Source organism: Oncorhynchus kisutch, linkage group LG10, assembly GCF_002021735.2.
Source record: "Oncorhynchus kisutch isolate 150728-3 linkage group LG10, Okis_V2, whole genome shotgun sequence".
Classification (NCBI taxonomy): domain Eukaryota; kingdom Metazoa; phylum Chordata; class Actinopteri; order Salmoniformes; family Salmonidae; genus Oncorhynchus; species Oncorhynchus kisutch.
In genome coordinates, this window is record NC_034183.2 from 63745355 (window position 1) to 63767007 (window position 21653).

General features: G+C 47.7%; 1 protein-coding gene across 5 annotated transcripts in view; it reads right to left on the reverse strand.

Moving 5' to 3' along the window:
- LOC116352815 (RNA binding protein fox-1 homolog 3-like) overlaps window positions 1–21653 on the reverse strand; it is a 410981-nt gene that overhangs the window by 256796 nt on the left and 132532 nt on the right. For 3 of the 5 annotated variants that reach the window (XM_031834665.1, XM_031834667.1, XM_031834661.1), the window contains exon 4: window positions 12491–12546. The gene's annotated coding sequence lies outside the window, so the exon portion shown is untranslated. Of the gene's footprint in view, window positions 1–12490; window positions 12807–12851; window positions 13460–21653 lie in introns of those variants that run through there. The other 2 variants (XM_031834663.1, XM_031834662.1) reach the window with 2 other exon arrangements.

Below are 21653 nucleotides of genomic sequence, written 5' to 3' on the forward strand. Positions count from 1 at the left end.
TACTACAGTGCCAGGGTCTCACACATAAAAGTCAAACAAGTTCAATGAAGAAATAACATGTTTAAAATAAACCAGTCATTCCCCAGCGTAAATACCATCACTGAGACCAATTAACCAAACCAGAGAGCATTTTATGAAAGTAGTTCTGCATTTTTGAGTTATCATTAGTATGGTCATGGATAATAAGATCAGTGTATCCAACATTTTTCTCGCTCAATTTTTCCACGGAGCAGAAATCTCTCTACATATCATAGAGGTTGACTTTAGTCTGCTAGCTATATGTAGAGAACACACTGTAGCTGTTCTATAGTAATGCAAAGGGGTAGGGGATATCCAGGCCTGATGGGTTGAGAGGCCACGTCTCAGCCAGAGGATTCTGATCCCTCTCGTAGTGGCTAGCTAAATTAGCATGCAGAAGACAGGACTCAGAGGTGCCCTAGCCCTTAACTCAATCTCTCTCTCCCTTCTTTTTCTCCCCTTGCTTAGGTAAAAGTAATAGATTGTGGCTGCAGCTCCAGCCATACACCCCTCCCTACCCCTCAAGCCGGGCAGCGATGCAGGCAGACAGGCGGGGAGGGACGAAAGCAGGGAGGGAGGGAGGGAGGGAGGGAGGGAGGCAGAGAGGGCCGGAGGGCATGTTACTGAGCTCCGGGTTCCTCCACGGCGACACTCACTAACTCTAAGGTCAGCTGTCCGAGCATACGCACCCAGCGCTCCAGGATGGCCAGGTAGCCTTATCTGAAAGGTGCCATCCCCCCTCCACGCTCTTAAACAGATTGCCGCTCGCGCCACCTCAAGCTGAATACCAATGAATGAAGGGGTTGCTTACCAAAATGAATGAAGGGGTTGCTTACAAAAATGAATGAAGGGGTTGCTTACCGAAATGATGGAAGGGGTTGCTTACCAAAATGAATGAAGGGGTTGCTTACCAAAATGAATGAAGGTGTTGCTTACCAAAATGAATGAAGGGGTTGCTTACCAAAATGAATGAAGGGGTTGCTTACCAAAATGAATGACGGGTAGCAAAAGGAAACAAAAAAATAGCAAAAAAACAACAGCGGCAGCAATTTCAAACAGCACTTTTAGGGAATGGATGCAATTAAGCTGCAAACACTCAACGGATGTAGACGGGCTAGAAACACTGAGTGTGTTGTAGAGACATGTACTCCAGGAGTTATAAACACTGAGTGTGTTGTAGAGACATGTACTCCAGGAGTTATAAACACTGAGTGTGTTGTAGAGACATGTACTCCAGGAGTTATAAACACTGAGTGTGTTGTAGAGACATGTACTCCAGGAGTTATAAACACTGAGTGGGTTGTAGAGACATGTACTCCAGGAGTTATAAACACTGAGTGTGTTGTAGAGACATGTACTCCAGGAGTTATAAACACTGAGTGTGTTGTAGAGACATGTACTCCAGGAGTTATAAACACTGAGTGGGTTGTAGAGACATGTACTCCAGGAGTTATAAACACTGAGTGTGTTTTAGAGACATGTACTCCAGGAGTTATAAACACTGAGTGTGTTGTAGAGACATGTACTCCAGGAGTTATAAACACTGAGTGTGTTGTAGAGACATGTACTCCAGGAGTTATAAACACTGAGTGGGTTGTAGAGACATGTACTCCAGGAGTTATAAACACTGAGTGTGTTGTAGAGACATGTACTCCAGGAGTTATAAACACTGAGTGGGTTGTAGAGACATGTACTCCAGGAGTTATAAACACTGAGTGTGTTGTAGAGACATGTACTCCAGGAGTTATAAACACTGAGTGTGTTGTAGAGACATGTACTCCAGGAGTTATAAACACTGAATGTGTTGTAGAGACATGTACTCCAGGAGTTTTAAACACTGAGTGTGTTGTAGAGACATGTACTCCAGGAGTTATAAACACTGAGTGGGTTGTAGAGACATGTACTCCAGGAGTTATAAACACTGAGTGTGTTGTAGAGACATGTACTCCAGGAGTTATAAACACTGAGTGTGTTGTAGAGACATGTACTCCAGGAGTTATAAACACTGAGTGTGTTGTAGAGACATGTACTCCAGGAGTTATAAACACTGAGTGTGTTGTAGAGACATGTACTCCAGGAGTTATAAACACTGAGTGTGTTGTACAGACATGTACTCCAGGAGTTATAAACACTGAGTGTGTTGTAGAGACATCTACTCCAGGAGTTATAAACACCGAGTGTGTTGTAGAGACATGTACTCCGGGAGTTATAAACACTGAGTGTGTTGTAGAGACATGTACTCCAGGAGTTATAAACACTGAGTGTGTTGTAGAGACATCTACTCCAGGAGTTTTAAGCATGCAGTTGTTAGAGGGGCCAGGCTGATTGAAATTCATTGGCAACATCTGCATGCAGCGCACAACATGGACGGGGGATCAGAGTTTGGAGGTCTCTGAACATCAGTTATAATTAACAAAACATTCCTGTGCACATGGGCTCCGAGGCACACGGGTAACCAATGGCAACCATGGCAGGGCTCGGGTTAAGAGGACGAACCAGGGGGCATCAGTACCATTATGGCCCCACCTGGAATATGGACGACGGCAAGAAGGCAACGCGAACCACTACCCAGCTACGCAGAACCAACCTGCAATATTAAATCTCCCTATTCCATCTTCCTATTACATTGTACTGTACAATGTGAATATGACACTGACAGTTATCTAAGAATGTCATCTCGGTGAACAATTAATAGAACAGCGGGAACGTGAGGTCAGATATAATTAACAGATACGCAGCGCGAGGTATAATTGCTCAAGTCTCAAGCAAAGTAATTAAATCATTCAAAGTGAACAACTGAGAGGGAGAGACAATGAAAGAGCTTCTCCTCATCTCCCTCTAAAAGGCTGGTGGGGTTAGGTGGTGGTGGAGGTAGGTGGTGGTGGTGGAGGTAGATGGTGGTGGTGGAGGTAGGTGGTGGTGGAGGAGGTAGGTGATGGTGGTGGAGGTAGATGGTGGTGGTGGAGGTAGGTGGTGGTGGTGGAGGTAGATGGTGGTGGTGGAGGTAGGTGGTGGTGGAGGAGGTAGGTGATGGTGGTGGAGGTAGATGGTGGTGGTGGAGGTAGGTGGTGGAGGTAGGTGATGGTGGTGGAAGGTTGTGGTGGTGGAGGTAGGTGTGGTGGTGGAACGTTGTGGTGGTGGAGGTAGGTGGTGGTGGTGGTGGAAGGTTGTTGTGGTGGAGGTAGGTGGTGGTGGTGGTGGAGGTAGGTGGTGGAGGTAGGTGATGGTGGTGGAAGGTTGTGGTGGTGGAGGTAGGTAGTGGTGGTAGGTAGTGGTGGTGGAGGAAGGTGGTGGAGGTAGGTGGTAGTGGTGGTGGAGGTAGGTGGTGGTGGAGGTAGCTGGAGGTAGGTGGTAGGTAGTGGTGGTGGAGGTAGGTGGTGGAGGTAGGTGGTAGTGGTGGTGGAGGTAGGTGGTGGTGGTGGAGGTAGGTGGTGGTGGTGGAGGTAGGAAGTGGTGGTGGAGGTAGGTGGTGGTGGAGGTAGGTGGATGTGGAGGTAGGTGGAGGTAGGTGGTGGTGGTGGAGGTAGGTGGTGGTGGAGGTAGGTGGAGGTAGGTGGTGGAGTTAGGAAGTGGTGGTGGAGGTAGGTGGTGGTGGAGGTAGGTGGAGGTAGGTGGTGGTGGAGGAGGTGGAGATAGGTGGAGGTAGGTGGTGGTGGAGGTAGGAAGTGGTGGTGGTGGTGGAGGTAGGACGTGGTGGTGGAGGTAGGTGGTGGTGGAGGTAGGTGGAGGTAGGTGGTGGTGGAGGTAGGTGGAGGTAGGTGAAGGTATGTGGTGGTGGAGGTAGGTGGAGGTAGGTGGTGGTGGAGGAGGTGGAGGTAGGTGGTGGTGGAGGTAGGTCGTGGTGGTGGAGGTAGGTGGTGGTGGAGGTAGGTCGTGGTGGTGGAGGAGGTGGTGGTGGAGGAGGTGGAGGTACGTGGTGGAGATAATTGGTATTTATGCTGAGATGCTCTTCTCTGTAACACCGCCTCAGGGACAGATCTAACACACACCCAGCCATCAGAAGAAGAGGTAGAAACACTGGGCTGGCTCTGAATCGGACGGCGGAAAGAGCTGACATTCCGGCGATTGTTATTTGCACACAAAGGGAAAGCGCTCATCGGTTCCCCTGAGTCTAGGGCAAATTCTTAATCTGGGGATTTTTTCCTCACAGAAGTTCAGACAGCATTTTAAGGTGCACCTAACTGACGGAGCGGAGATCCTCTCATTATGACACATGCGGTAGGCCAGCCTGTCAGACAGAGAGGTGGTGGTGAGCAGTGTTAAGGAAGCAGAGGCATTATCAGTCTATATTTCACGTGTCACTGGGGGACGGATGTGTCCCCATTGCGTCCTCTGGGTGCCATTAATTGATCAAATGAATGAATGAATGGTTAAGTTTACACTTTTAGAAAAAAGGGTGCCAAAAGGGTTTTTCGGCTGTCCCCATAGGATAACCATTTTTGGTTCCAGGTAGAACCCTTTTAAATTCCATGTAGAACCCTTTTAAGTTCCATGTAGAACCCTCTGTGATAAGGGTTCTACAGGGAACCCAAAATAGTTATACTTTGAACCAAAAGGGTTCTTTCTACCTGGAACCAAAAAGGGTTCTTTAAAGGGTTCTCCTACTGAGGACAGAGAAATAACCATTTTAGGTTCCAGATGACCATTTTTTTTCTAAGAGTGTAAGGTAACAGGTGAGGAATCTGGTTAGTCTGGTTTGACATGGAGATTATCAAACATTATGAAATCGAAAATTGCATTTCTCCACAGATACATGCTTGTCCCTGCATCCCTATTCATTGAAGTCTGGTAGAACTGAAAGTCATTGTCAACCTTTGACTCCCGTCTCACGTTATATTGTGAGTAAGGGCCACTACATGGTTCTGTGTTGAATGGTGGAGCTGGGCTATTATGTTCCAAGGTACACGTTATGAACACATATGCCTTGAACCAATCTGACTCTGACAAAGTAATGTATCTGGGAAGATTTGTACAGCACTTTACAGTGTGTGTTCCATTCCAGATATTTAAAAACGTTTGAAATGAAAATGGACCCCAATTAAAGCCGCACAGCAGTGTAAGTGCTTCTTGTTGTTTTTTAACCAGTTGAAACATTTCTCCCTGGGAAAACCTCTAAAAACATACATTTTTTCTGCCTGTACTGTGACTGTGAGCTCTGATAAAAGCAGCCTAGACAGGCCTGAACTCAAGCCATTTTGCCAGCCATTGAGAGAGATGAAAATGCAAAGCTAAAAATACTAGCTACACATTTCAAAAGGCAAGAGAAATGCATATATACACCAACTAGCAACAACCCTTTCTCCTTGACTGCTGGGGAGAAAAGGCTTTTGGTCTCAACACATTAGACATTTTTTGTGAAACCCTTTACAGTTAGACATACCTTCTCCTTCACAGTATGGTCATGTTATATCCACCTAAGAGATACCAGCAGTAGCTTTAGATTCAGGTGAATCATCAAGGCTAATGACCATACCATAAGGTCAAATACCCCATCAGGATTTGCTAACATAATAAGTGTACTGTGCTAGCATTACAGTACTATATGTATCTACTGGTGCTGTGGCCTTGCTATGGGTATATAGTCTTGTCTGTTGGATCACCTGTTGAAGAGCATCCATTTCAACAGGGGGCCAGAGGTCGTGGTCCTGGCTGGGTGTTTGATTGGCAGGTGGGGAGCCACGATGCCCACAGCCCTGCCCCAGTGGAGCGCTGAGCGCCAGCGTCTGGGCTTGGGAGGGCCACAGTGCTGCTGACTAACAGAGCGTGTCTGCTGACAGTCAGTGTGTCTGACTGATAGGATCACCCCAGGAGGCTCTTCCAGGGCCTTTACAAAGTGCCTCTGATAGGCCAGGCCCATAGCTTTACCGCCGGACCCTGCCAACAAATTAAATTTAAGCCCCGCTAATGTATAGAGTAATCATAGAGTGGTGTTGATCCATTTTTCAGCAGGGTTACCATGGGCACGACTGAAAGCTTTGCATGGAATCAGAAACAGTTGTCTGTAACCTTAGCATGCCACTGGAATCAGAGACGGGCAGGAGCGGGGCAGGGAGAAACAGCTGTCTGTAACCTTAGCATTCCACTGGAATCAGAGACAGGCAGGAGCGGGGCGGGGAGAAACAGCTGTCTGTAACCTTAGCATGCCACTGGAATCAGAGACAGGCAGGAGCGGGGCGGGGAGAAACAGCTGTCTGTAACCTTAGCATGCCACTGGAATCAGAGACAGGCAGGAGCGGGGCAGGGAGAAACAGCTGTCTGTAACCTTAGCAAGCCACTGGAATCAGAGACAGGCAGGAGCAGGGCAGGGAGAAACAGTTGTCTGTAACCTTAGCATGCCACTGGAATCAGAGACAGGCAGGAGCGGGGCAGGGAGAAACAGTTGTCTGTAACCTTAGCATGCCACTGGAATCAGAGACGGGCAGGAGCGGGGCAGGGAGAAACAGCTGTCTGTAACCTTAGCATGCCACTGGAATCAGAGACAGGCAGGAGCGGGGCAGGGAGAAACAGCTGTCTGTAACCTTAGCATGCCACTGGAATCAGAGACAGGCAGGAGCGGGGCTGGGAGAAACAGCTGTCTGTAACCTTAGCATGCCACTGGAATCAGAGACAGGCAGGAGCGGGGCGGGGAGAAACAGCTGTCTGTAACCTTAGCATGCCACTGGAATCAGAGACGGGCAGGAGCGGGGCGGGGAGAAACAGCTGTCTGTAACCTTAGCATGCCACTGGAATCAGAGACGGGCAGGAGCGGGGCAGGGAGAAACAGCTGTCTGTAACCTTAGCATGCCACTGGAATCAGAGACCGGCAGGAGCGGGGCAGGGAGAAACAGCTGTCTGTAACCTTAGCATGCCACTGGAATCAGAGACAGGCAGGAGCGGGGCGGGGAGAAACAGCTGTCTGTAACCTTAGCATGCCACTGGAATCAGAGACAGGCAGGAGCGGGGCAGGGAGAAACAGCTGTCTGTAACCTTAGCATGCCACTGGAATCCTCCACTTCTAAGGCAAGGACTCATATGAAAGAACAACAATAACATGCCATTATGAGATGTAACATTTTGCAGTGACCTGCGTTTCCAGGGGGAAATTTGAAAGAAAAGCAATTTCACATTAAACTATCTGACACAGAGCAGGTCATGGAATGGTGGTGAGGAGGGGGGTGATGGAGAAGGGGGAGAGGAGGGGTGGGGGCACGGAGCCCTCGTAACAGCCATTGGCCAACTAGAGCGAGACACACATTCCCTCTGCCGAGTTAAAAGGGCTGGAGTGGATGAAATTTCAAAGCCTCCCCTGCAGACAAACACTCCGCTTTGCACACATCAGTGCTGAGATGTTCAAATATTCCACTCCACAGTTGCAGCCTGGTTCTCTTCCCTGTACCGCCGTATCAGACATGGTAGCACTGTGATTAATGAGACAGGAAAAATACCTCTCTCTTTTCTCTCATTGTGTTTTTATAAATTCAATGTGGCTAAAACTGCACTTAATTAAAAATGTGTCCCAGCGTCTTATTCCCCATGATGCTCGGCAGCAGGCAATATAGGAAAATGAAAGGCAATTGGAGATTAAGAGAGGATGGATTTACATGTGTGGGACCTTTGTCCCCTCCCACCTGTTATGACCAACAATGTAAAGTTTTGCAGCTGGGGCTGATTAGCCAGCTAGTAGATAGCATACATCATAGGAGACCTTTTAGAAACTGAACACAAAGCATAGCTAGCTACACTTCTCTGCATGCACAACAACACAGTCATCTGAACACTATGGTGTAGTGCTACTTCATGTCATTCTTCTCTTCCTCTCATTTAGAATCGTTTGTTATGAACACACTGGATGTGTAGGAACACTGTGAATACTCTAGAAAGAACGTCATCTGAACGTCATCACCTGGGGAGCAACGAACCGCCCTTGCTGTCTCTGCCTGGCAGGTTTCCCTCTTTCCACTGGGATTCTCTGCCTCTAACCCTATTACAGGGACTGAGTCACTGGCTTACTGGGGCTCTTTCATACCGTCCCTGGGGGGGGTGTGTCACTTGAGTGGGTTGAGTCACTGATGTGATCTTCCTGTCTGGGTTGCCCCCCCCCCCCTTGGGTTGTGCCGTGGCGGAGATCTTTGTGGGCTATACTCGGCCTTGTCTCAGGATGGTAAGTTGGTGGTTGAAGATATCCCTCTAGTGGTGTGGGGGCTGTGCTTTGGCAAAGTGGGTGGGGTTATATCCTTCCTGTTTGGCCCTGTCCGGGGGTGTCCTCGGATGGGGCCACAGTGTCTCCTGACCCCTCCTGTCTCAGCCTCCAGTATTTATGCTGCAGTAGTTTATGTGTCGGGGGGCTAGGGTCAGTTTGTTATATCTGGAGTACTTCTCCTGTCCTATTCGGTGTCCTGTGTGAATTTAAGTGTTCTCTCTCTAATTCTCTCTTTCTCTCTTTCTTTCTCTCTCTCAGAGGACCTGAGCCCTAGGACCATGCCTCAGGACTACCTGACATGATGACTCCTTGCTGTCCCCAGTCCACCTGGCCGTGCTGCTGCTCCAGTTTCAACTGTTCTGCCTTATTATTATTGGGCCATGCTGGTCATTTATGAACATTTGAACATCTTGGCCATGTTCTGTTATAATCTCCACCCGGCAGAGCCAGAAGAGGACTGGCCACCCCACATAGCCTGGTTCCTCTCTAGGTTTCATCCTATATTTTGGCCTTTCTAGGGAGTTTTTCCTAGCCACCGTGCTTCTACACCTGCATTGCTTGCTGTTTGGGGTTTTAGGCTGGGTTTCTGTACAGCACTTTGAGATATCAGCTGATGTACGAAGGGCTATATAAATCAATTTGATTTGATTTGATTTGAACGTTGCACTGACATATTAATACATGATTGTGATTTAGTAACTGCTTTATAATTTCATGGAGTTGATCCGTTGGCAACTGATGAGCACTTCCTAAGTCATTTGTGCAGTAGTTAACATTGCTCAATATAACATCTTAAAACAAGGTATAATCAAATTCATGACCTTGGTCTGAGTGTGATTCATATGGGGAAGCCTCCAAAGTAATGTGTCGGTTTTCTTACGTTCCATATTTAGGCCTAGTTGTGAGATGTCAGAACAGAAGACCAAGAGGCTGGATCAGTAGGGATGGATCATGTGACATGATGACACACCTTACAGGATATATATTCTCTTCCTGTCCACGGCTCTCTAACATCTGGCCTGCTGGTGTCAGATTCCTCCATCCATTAACAGCATTATAGTATTATCACCTCCGCTCTCTCTGCCTTCTCTCTGCTAGCTAGCTATTACTACTACTACATGACTCTTGGCACGCCTTGGAGATCTGTGTCACAATCACTGAGTAATTACAGTGACTAATGTAAGGACCATTCTGGTGTCTAACCTCAGACATTCCATCAAGATCTGACTGGGAGGAAATGAACTGGCAATGTAATGGACGTTATGTTCGGTTTGAACCCTGACAAAACATATACTCTTTAGAACCAAAGCTTCCTTTTCCCACAATTCCCTGGTGGGGGATGGTTTGCCAGCTCAGAAACAGAGAGTAGAGCTCAGGTTCTTTGCCCTTGTCATTGCATCTGCACTGACCTCTAAAAAAATGGACAACAAAGATCATATCACGAAACCAATACTAGCACCGACGGCCTTTGCACAAATTGATTTAGCCACCCAGAACTCACTCCCATCTCAATGAGGTGGGCAGGATGCTCACAGCATAAATCACTGTAACACAAACACCCTCTATTGAAATGTCATTTTTATCTTTAGGATATTTTTTTGTTCAGTATGTCCCGGTTGGTGTCTAGCTCTGTGATAAGTGGTGGTGAGTGATGCAAAATAAACGGTTAGCGCATTACGCTAATATTGAGCTCTCACCGCATATAGGTGCTATCACACGGAGAGGGTGACACAGCTGTGGTCCCCTGTATTCCAGGAGGTAGTGCAGGGCCCTGTGTTATATGGCTCATAGATCTCTAATGTGTGGGTGAGAGTTGTCTCCGGCTGCCGGCTTGGCGGGGATGAAGCACAGATACTTTATGGCACAACCGTCAGACGTAGGCATGCTACCGAGGCTACAATGAGGAGAAGCCTGCTAAAAATAGAAGATAAGCTTTTCTGAGGTGCCCCGGAGACAATAGTTTCATACTTTCCGTTGTGTACATTGGGATCAAGAACCAGTACAAAGCCTCTAACCGGAGCTATAAAGCACAAGACCCAGATAAATGAAGCAAAGAAAGCCAGGCTATCCCAGAAGCACCCTCTGTAAAGCATAGAATGACATGATAAATGCTCCAGTGTGTTAAATACACCAGGATAGTCTGTTCTATCCTCCTTACAACTGACAACCTCTGTTGCTCACTTAATTACAGCCATTACTGTAATTGTCAATTATCAAATCAAATCAAATGTATTTATATAGCCCTTCGTACATCAGCTGATATATCAAAGTGCTGTACAGAAACCCAGCCTAAAACCCCAAACAGCAAGCAATGCAGGTGTAGAAGCACGGTGGCTAGGAAAAACTCCCTAGAAAGGCCAAAACCTAGGAAGAAACCTAGAGAGGAACCAGGCTATGTGGGGTGGCCAGTCCTCTTCTAGGGGTGCCGGGTGGAGATTATAACAGAACATGGCCATTATCATGTGCTTTAACTCGTCTGGCTATTTTTACCACAGAGTTTCACTCAGAACGTTTTACCTTCTTTTTATTGCTATTCTGCTCAGATCTTGTGTCTGAATTCCATTCCACACACAGAGCTGTACAAACATAAGGGCTTTAAGGATTCAGATTGGTGGAGGGGAACCTAATCTTCTGTAATTGGCGGAATGGTTCTCATTTTTATCGACTCACTTTAGAAAGCGGCGCTCGTCGACAGCCTGCTATCGTTCTAGGGATTTGAGGTGACTATTCATTTTCATAAGGGCCAGAAAAGGCAGGTCTGTCTGGATGTGAACAGACATGTTAGACCTGATCATCATTAATCAGACCAATACTACATCACCGAGCACCTGCCGGGTCACGGAAATGGACAAATAACACAAGGACGTGCAAACCTCTTTCATACATCACATTTGCAACAGCCACTGTTTAGCATGGTGAGATAATCCATTCTGGGGTTCATCATGTGAAAATGGGACTAAAATGGTAATCCTCTGCCGCCAATAGCATCCTCCGCCTCACCAGATGCCTAGCTTCTGGATTTTGCTTAATTGCCATCTTCAGATCAATCTATATCCAAATGTCAACTGAATCTACAACAGACTTTTCCCTGCATTTTGTCTGCTGAATATCCAGTATATTTCCTTACATTAGAAAGCAGAGGTTTTCTGTTAGTCCTTATTGTATGCACATGTATTGTTATCCAGGCCTGAGTGAAAGGTGTTGTTGTACTGACATACATCGGTCTACATGGCCAACTCTGTGTCCACCCCTGCTGACCTGTGTGGCCATTAGCCTTGACATAGTGATGGGGCATGGTACTGTCTATCTCAGCCCCACACAGAGAACACCCACTCTTCATCTGGTCCACATACACACAGCACGCATCACACACACACACACACACACACACACACACACACACACACACACACACACACACACACACACACACACACACACACACACACGGGATAGCAGGTGGGTATGGACACTAGCATACTGATCTCTACTACACATTTGTGATACAAATACACTTCACACATTTGGTGAACGCATAAACTGTACACAAACACGTGCATACATAGTCCCACATGTAGGACTACGGTGTACACCAGGTATATGATGCCATTCCATTCGCTGCATTCCAGCCATTATTATGAGCCATCCTCTCCTCAGCAGCCTCCACTGGTTCGCCCATAAATAAACACACACACACACACAATAAAAATACACTCACATATGATTACCCAAAGAGAATACAGACTTGTTTGAACACACACACGCACAAATATTATTCTTAAATCTCTGTTTATCGTACACATGTCCACTGTTCAAATGACAACAGTGGACCCCTCTCCGTAGTGGTAACAGGAACACAGTAGGAAACAGAAAAGCCTCAATATCAAAACAGAAGAGTCAGTCAATATGGAAAGTGAGAAGTTAAGGTAAACGAGAGACCCTGGTGATCAGTGTGCTGACCCGCTCCACGCTAACTGTCGTCAACAACATCCCAACCATTCACACACAGAACCATCTACCATATCAAGACCCGCCCCCTCCTCTACCCCCTCAGCCATTCCACCATCCTCAGAGAAACCCCTACACAGCACAGCTACTTCTCTCACAGCACTATTTATCCTCTCTCTTCCGTCCTTCCCTCTTTCTCTCCCTCTCTCGGTCTCTCCTCCTTTCTCTCTGTCGCAGCCGCCACGTTCTCAGTGCGCCGCGGTCGAGAACATAAAAGGGTTGAGAATAAAAGACAAACCGACGTTGGGAAAGATGGAGATGGAAAATTAGCATAAGAATACTCACAGTGGGTTGGAGCGGGGCTGGAGCGTGGCGGTGGTCCTCTCTCTGTCAGATACAACCTGCACACAAGATTGAGAAAAAAAAAGAAAACTAGGCTGTGAAAGCGGCAAAGAGAGAGGAGGAGAAAAGAGGAAGGAGGAGGGGGCACATCATCCAACGCACGCGCCACACAAGACATAAAGAAATAAAGAATTCCTCCAGGAAGGTGGAAAAAACAGAGCGCAGAGGAGGAGAGAGGGGAAAAAAGAAGAGAGGGGGGCGTGAAGAGGTGGGCTGTCTTAGGGAAATCTAAAAAGAGACAGACACATGCGGAGCGCTCCGGTGCGCGATCACATCTGACAGGTCTGAGCTGCAGTCCGCCTACCTCCTTATCGCCCTCACTTTTCCACAGCGCTGTGCTGTGCTCTCCTCTACCCAGGCCACAGCCATGGACTGGTCCTCACGCTGATGTTACAGGAGATTCAGCACAGGGGAGCTATCGCACTCATCGCCATACGTTAGCATCACACACTGAGGATTGCACACAGATCACCCACCCAACTCCACCCCACGCACCTCAATCCCACCCACTACATCCCCCCCTCCCCTCAATTGTGAAAAAAGAGAAAGAGAGAGTGAGAATACAGCCTGCTTCAAATGAATGAGAGCATTCCCAGTGGCATTGAGGCAATTACAGAGGCTGGCGCTGTTTTCTGTTTACCCCTCACCCTTTCTCTCTCGCTCTCCGTCTTCCCTCTCTCTCAGGCTGGTACAGTGTCTGTTTTCTCTCTCTTTCCTTCTCTCTGTGCTCCAGACATATGCCTCTATTAATGTAGCTTCTGTCACTTCAGCTGCTTGGTCAGATTACTCCATCTCTGCTTCCCCTGTGTTCTACCCACATTGAGTGCCTACACGTCCGCCCGCTTGCCTAGCGCCTGCCATCCTTCCCGCCTACCCACCTGCCTGCCTGCCCGCTACACATTTCAGTTGGCTAAACACTTCCCTGAGTCTCCAGCCCACCTTGAGACAGACCTCACCAGACCCCACTGCTGCCACACCTTCCTGTCTGATTCAAGGAGGGAGGAACAACTCACAGTTATCATAATCCCTCCAGATTTATCACACCTCGCCTGGTGTGACAGAGGTTTATTAAGAGGCTAGTTGGTAGTGGAACACCACAACTTAATATTATCACAGACACACACGCACACACACACACACACACACACACACACACACACACACACACACACACACACACACACACACACACACACACACACACACACACACACACACACACACACACACACACACACACACACACACACACACACACACACACACACCCACACCACATACACACACACACACACACACAGCATCCACACCTCCCTCATCTACCAACCTCCACACTTTATCTCCCCTCAATTAACATCTTTAGTGTGAGCTGCTATTATCTTAACCACACAGAGCGCTGATGTTCCTGGGAGGAGGAGAGGAGGAGAGAGGACAGGACACTATTAGTAGAGCAGCAGAGAGGACGGTGGTGGTGGTGGGGGGGGGGGGCTGTGGACAGAGGGCTCTGAGCTGCTGCTGCTGGAATACACAGGGCTAATTAAAGCCATATTCAAACATGACTAACTGCTACCCAAGGTGCACACTAACAAACATCTACACAAACAACCTTGTTACAGCATAAACATGTAGGCTAGCCCCGAGGATTGTCTTTCTTTGTGAGGATTAATCGTAGAGAGACAGGCATGTTCAAGTGAAAGTCATGACAACAAAATAATCTAAATCTCTTCTGACTGCTCACTGGTGTTTGATCATGTTTATTTTCTCATACCTCTCATATGCATTGCTACGCTATCAAATCATTCAACATGAATGGCACTAGAGAAAACAATAGACTTGCCAGCCAGCTGCTGTAGAATTCCTATAAATTCAAAGGCCCTTGTAAAATGCAGTCCTTTGAAGCACGGGGTAAAATTGCCAAGTACCGGATGTGCTTTAGGCTTACCTCACCGCCCTACAGCTCGTTTCCTTGTCTTAATGTCTTGTATACTCTATTCTATCCGTTTGCCTGCCCTCGCCCGCCTCCATTCCGCCCTAAGACACCATCAAAGTGCCCATTAAGTCATCAAAGTGCCCACTTTGTCCTTGCTTCTCTCTGTGACAACCACAAAGTGGGTGACGTGGTCCCAGAGCACCTATAACGATAGAGGTGGGGCGGACGTCTGGCTGTTGTGGCCGGTGGCTCCAACCCCTGGCCCAGACCAGACCATTAGGAGTATTCTATTACTGTTGGGTTAACCTGTCACGCTTGGCCGTGGCTCTCTCTTTATGGTCTGACTGCTCTGAAAGGGCAGGGGATAAAACTCTATCAGTGGGACAAACGATCCCACGCTCCTTCATTTATCACAAGCCCAGGGATCCCCCCCATGGTGGGCAGCGGCGGCGGTGGCCAGGGCCAGAGTCTGCGGGGGTATCCTTCACTCTGGTTACCATGGGGACCCCCCAGGGCCTACACAGTGCTGGGCTGGGAGGACAGAGGCGGACAGACCGGCCCCATTCCACACAGAGACTTCCATTCTTAATCACAGGATGACTCAGGTAATAGCAGCCTGCAAACCACGTAGCAGGGACAGAGCCGCCAGCTAACACACTGGCCAGCACAGGTGGTTTAGTTTGCAGCACACACACACAGCTCAGAGTAGTGATTAAGAAATGAGACTAGTGATCAGTAGGTTACAGAGGTCAATCGTTCATGGGGTCACATAGCTAGAGCCCCTTCAGCTAGGTACTTAGCCTCAATTGTTTTGGGTATCCACTGAGCTGGGAGAGTGGATAAAATGTCAAACTCAACTTCACCCTATAGAAAGGTTCAAAGCAAAGACATGACAGTGAAAAGCTTTGGTTATTTACAAATTCATACCGTAATGACACAGGCCCTGTTCAATCTGCACACATCCCCCTTCAGCATACACGGCTCGCCTCCTTTTTTCACCGGATCTATCAAGGGAGGGCAACAATTAAATGACTTTAATTTGATTAGGAGATAATGTGTCCCACTTAATGGAAAGGACAGACTTCACAACACACCCAGATTAGTTTGGTGGATGCCTGCTTATAAATGAAGACAGGCCCTCCTTTCATCAATTAAGTCTGATGTTCAGATGCAGTTTTATGGTTGGGGGAAGGGATGAGGAGGGGTGTTTCTCTACAGAAAGAGGGAGTCTGGAAATATGGGGTCAGGAGAGGTATAAGCACGCACGGCTTAAGATTTGGTATTAGCATGACACAATCAATGTAAGTCATTACTAGCCATCCATGAAAGGTAAAGTGGTTGTGAGCTACATCGTAGAGGGCAGATGGCCTGTTGTCACAACATTACAGACCATGTATTGCCTTGCTCTCCTTTGTGAATTGCTATTCAATACTGCATCTCAATATACAGACAGTGTCTGGTTTCATTGTAAAGAGGATGTAACGTTAAGTCACTGATAATGATTTACCATTTACTATGTCTGATAGGCTATACTCTACAGCCGAACTCTGTAGCCCCTAAATACTTCAGTACAACAGCTGGTAGAGTATTTGTTGTGAATAACCAACATATTGATGTCCATATTACAATGAAGTGTTTTCGGTAGCCCAGGCTGCCTTACCCAGGCTGCCTAACCCAGGCTGCCTAACCCAGGCTGCCTTACCCAGGCTGCCTTACCCAGGCTGCCTTACCCAGGCTGCCTAACCCAGGCTGCCTAACCCAAAGTTGCCAATGTCTTTGCAATTGACACAAACAAGTGACGTTTAAAAATATGCCTCAAATAAAAAATACAAACAGTAGGCAATAGGCCTATTTCAATCATATTGAAATACATTACATTTTACATTGTATTTTTTTTAACAGAAGCTTATCCAGAGTGACTTACATTTCATTCGTCTTCAGATAGCTAGGTGGGACAACCACACAACCACATATCACAGGCAGAGAAATTACATTGGGGGGGGGGGGGGGGGGGGGGGGGAGGGGGCAATCCATCGTATGGTGAAATAATCATCATGATTTCAATGGAGAAAGCTGATCCGAGGAGAGCAGCGCTGTCTTTCTGTCCATCCTATCAGTATCGACACATGCTCCAACGACGGGGCTTAGCGACCATTCTTTCTGTGTGGTCTTTTGGGAAACTCGTGTTACTGTACATCTTCGGCCGTTGTAGGAAAGATGCATAGTTAAAACACTCGTAATCCTAAGTTCCATCGCTATCATGAAAGGGGGCCCTGGATGGTACTCCAACATGCTATAGTTGGTTTGGCAGTGTAGGCCTAGTTGAGGCTGTGTATTTTGGAAATATCTTTGTAGATCCACGTAAATACTCATCAGACTGTATCTTTCCTGTACCACCTTTTCACTGGGAATTCATTTGACACCTGCTACTTACTGCACTTAAAGATGGAATCAGTATTTGGGGAAACAGTGCCTCTGTCCGGCCCAACGCCTTTGTTATTGTTTTTGTTTTGTTGATGAAAAGAAGAGGAGAATCTGGCAGTGTGGTAAAAGAAAATCCAGGTCATATTCTGCTGTTCTTTCACGCCTGCAATGATGTCCGAGAAAAGAAAACAGTGTTCGTTGTTTGCAGTAACTTCTTTGTTGTTGCAATATCCAAACAGACATGTCAGTTTCACCAGTTAAGGCTTTCAGGTTTAAGGCTGCTTTAATATCGGGTTCCTACGGCAACTAACTCTGCTCTAACATCTGGTTCCTACGGCAACTAACTCTGTAGCGCCTAAAATACTCCAATAAAACAGCTGTTATACAGAAATACGTTGCGAAGAACTTAGATTTTGATCTACATATTTCAATAGTGTTTTCAATAGTTTCTGTGGGCCCAGCCCAGGCTGACACCCTCTAACGTTGGCATCTGCACTCTGACAATCTGCCTGTGGACTCCCGCTGTCCATCCCAGTACGACACTTTTTGAGCTTCCAGCGAAAACAGGAAGCATGAGAGATGAGGACATTTGGAGCAAGTCCTTGAGTTTGGGGTCATTGCTTGGAGTGTGTACGGCGCTCTGTCATTCACGGCACGCCACACACTCCCAAGCGCTCCATTTACGGTGGCCCGTTCCCCGCTGTGTGAAGAAAGAAGGGTATCATCTCCTAGCAGTATTCTGGGGGGTGAATCTAGCGGCTTTGTCTGCGCATACCAATGGAAATCTCTCTCTCTCTGTGTGTGATAAATGAAGAGATGAAACTGATGTTGCTGGGGTCTGGGGATACATAGGGATACGTACACATCCTCCATCAGTAGAGCCATCACTATGACTACTAGACCTACTACTACTGCTACCACCTCCAGTACAATCACACTGAGCCAGATTCAATCAAACCTATGCCACAACAATGTTAATGCAGTATTTGTTGATACACCTGCTGCCCACGCACACAGGAAAACTGCAAGTGTATACCACTACCTGTGAGAATGGTCTACCAGCTATTTTCACTGTACCTCAAACCATACTACAATTTATTTGACGAGAGGAAGAAAAAAAACATCTATGTGACTGGAAATATACTGCAGATATATTGAGTTGAGCCTACCGTCTCGTGAAATTAACAAGAATAAAAGAAGCAATCCTCCTGAGACTATAAGCATCTACATCCTGTTCACATCTTATGTAGACTTCCATCTCACTCAACATGGCTCCCGGTGTCTCTGTGTTTATTAGGGTGTCTATACCTACTGAAGATGCATCATATCAAACAGCAGTCCCAGTATGGGAGAACTCAATGAAGCCACTAGAGAGGGGCATGTGGGTGATGTGGTGTGAGGCGCTCTGGGTCTCTGGGTCAGGTGACTTCCCTCCTAGCTATAGATGTATGTATGCTCCACTCATTTGTATGTGCACTGCAGCGGCTCCTGCCTCTCTCTCTCTCTCTCTCTCTCTGCTGATTATCATGTCAGCGGTGGAGGGCAGGTGGGCGAGCGGGCCGGCCCTGTTGGAGCCCAGGGTGTGAGCCAGCCAAGCTGAGGGGAGGGGCCTGAGGTGTTCAGGGGAGATGAGGAGATTCAGGGGGTCTCTGTTCTCTCACTGGGGGATCCCCCACATCATTTAGCGCCTCATGTAGATCCCTGCTGGTACCATCATAGCCCTCCGGGCCCCAGGAATTAATGTGGCAAGCAATGGCAGCAGTGATTTATTAAAATAACATCCTGATGAGAGAGGAGTCTGCTGCTTTCCCTACCTCCCCAGCTCTCCCCAATATGTTCTGGAGACAGGAACTACACCGTGCCATAATATGGGGAGAGGCTTCTGGAAAACACGGAGTGAGGAAGTGGGGAGGAAGTGGGCCAGCCGCCCCGGGTGTGCCGTGGCCAGCCGCTCCTCCCTATCTCCCCCGGACAGACGGGATTAGAGACAGGGAGAGGGGCTGAATGACCCACTAGGGGAGAACAGGCCGGGTCCGGGGATCACGTCTGCCATACTGCACATGCACACAGACGTACCCCCCCCCCCCCCTCACTGTTTAACATTGAGCTTTCCCTGACCCCAAGACTAGACAGATTCATGGCCATCCACAGGCACAGCGATGTACAGAGAGGTGCACACGCTTATCCACAACCACAGACTGCTTCACACATTAGCTACTGTAACTCCATGTGACTGTATTTTTAAAGTTGTGATGATGTGCTGTTTGAATAGTATCCTGCACACAAGAGGTAATGAAACCATGACTCTGGTGTCATTTGAGGTAGTTAGTTATACACAGGTCTACCTCATCTCAGCTGAAACTATTCGAGATTGCACAGTATTTTAGGATCAGCTTCTCTACACACCCTACACTGTACCTCAGACACAATGGAGTCTTGAGGAGGGATATTGGCCTGTGTGCCTCTTCACTGTCTGTTTATTTGTAGAATAAATAAAGAGTTGATCAGATTCCTTGCTAGCTGTAGTAATACACTCCCTGTGAGCTCAATGCAAGAGGTGTTGTGCTCTACAGTTGGCAAGCAGTTCACATCCCCATGTCTCTGTCAGCCCCATCAGATACAACACACCCTCATATCCCCATGTCTCTGTCAGCCCCATCAGATACAACACACCCTCATATCCCCATGTCTCTGTCAGCCCCATCAGATACAACACACCCTCATATCCCCATGTCTCTGTCAGCCCCATCAGATACAACACACCCTCATTTCCCCATGTCTCTGTCAGCCTCATTAGATACAACACACCCTGATATCCCCATGTCTCTGTCAGCCCCATCAGATACAACACACCCTGATATCCCCATGTCTCTGTCAGCCTCATTAGATACAACACACCCTCACATCCCCATGTCTCTGTCAGCCCCATTAGATACAACACACCCTCACATCCCCATGTCTTTGTCAGCCCCATCAGATACAACACACCCTCATATCCCCATGTCTCTGTCAGCCCCATCAGATACAACACACCCTCATATCCCCATGTCTCTGTCAGCCCCATCAGATACAACACACCCTCATATCCCCATGTCTCTGTCAGCCCCATCAGATACAACACACCCTCATACCCCATGTCTCTGTCAGCCCCATCAGAAACAACACACCATGTCTCTGTCAGCGTCATTAGATACAACACACCCTCACATCCCCATGTCTCTGTCAGCCTCATTAGATACAACACACCCTCATATCCCCATGTCTCTGTCAGCCTCATTAGATACAACACACCCTCACATCCCCATGTCTCTGTCAGCCTCATTAGATACAACACACCCTCACATCCCCATGTCTCTGTCAGCCTCATTAGATACAACACACCCTCACATCCCCATGTCTCTGTCAGCCTCATTAGATACAAAACACCCTCACATCCCCATGTCTCTGTCAGCCTCATTAGATACAACACACCCTGATATCCCCATATATCTGTCAGCTTCATTAGATACAACACACCCTCACATCCCCATGTCTCTGTCAGCCCCATCAGATACAACACACCTTCACATCCCCATGTCTCTGTCAGCCCCATTAGATACAACACACCTTCTCATCCCCATGTCTCTGTCAGCCTCATTAGATACAACACACCCTCATATCCCCATGTCTCTGTCAGCCCCATCAGAAACAACACACCATGTCTCTGTCAGCCCCATCAGATACAACACACCCTCACATCCCCATTTCTCTGTCAGCCTCGTTAGATACAACACACCCTCATATCCCCATGTCTCTGTCAGCCTCATTAGATACAACACACCCTCATATCCCCATGTCTCTGTCAGCCCCATCAGATACAACACACCCTCATATCCCCATGTCTCTGTCAGCCCCATCAGATACAACACACCCTCATATCCCCATGTCTCTGTCAGCCCCATCAGATACAACACACCCTCATATCCCCATGTCTCTGTCAGCCCCATCAGATACAACACACCCTCATATCCCCATGTCTCTGTCAGCCCCATCAGATACAACACACCCTCATTTCCCCATGTCTCTGTCAGCCTCATTAGATACAACACACCCTGATATTCCCATGTCTCTGTCAGCCCCATCAGATACAACACACCCTGATATCCCCATGTCTCTGTCAGCCTCATTAGATACAACACACCCTCACATCCCCATGTCTCTGTCAGCCCCATTAGATACAACACACCCTCACATCCCCATGTCTTTGTCAGCCCCATCAGATACAACACACCCTCATATCCCCATGTCTCTGTCAGCATCATCAGATACAACACACCCTCATATCCCCATGTCTCTGTCAGCCCCATCAGATACAACACACCCTCATACCCCATGTCTCTGTCAGCCTCATTAGATACAACACACCCTCATATCCCCATGTCTCTGTCAGCCCCATCAGATACAACACACCCTCATACCCCATGTCTCTGTCAGCCCCATCATAAACAACACACCATGTCTCTGTCAGCCTCATTAGATACAACACACCCTCATATCCCCATGTCTCTGTCAGCCTCATTAGATACAACACACCCTCACACCCCCATGTCTCTGTCAGCCTCATTAGATACAACACACCCTGATATCCCCATGTCTCTGTCAGCCCCATCAGATACAACACACCCTGATATCCCCATGTCTCTGTCAGCCTCATTAGATACAACACACCCTCACATCCCCATGTCTCTGTCAGCCCCATTAGATACAACACAC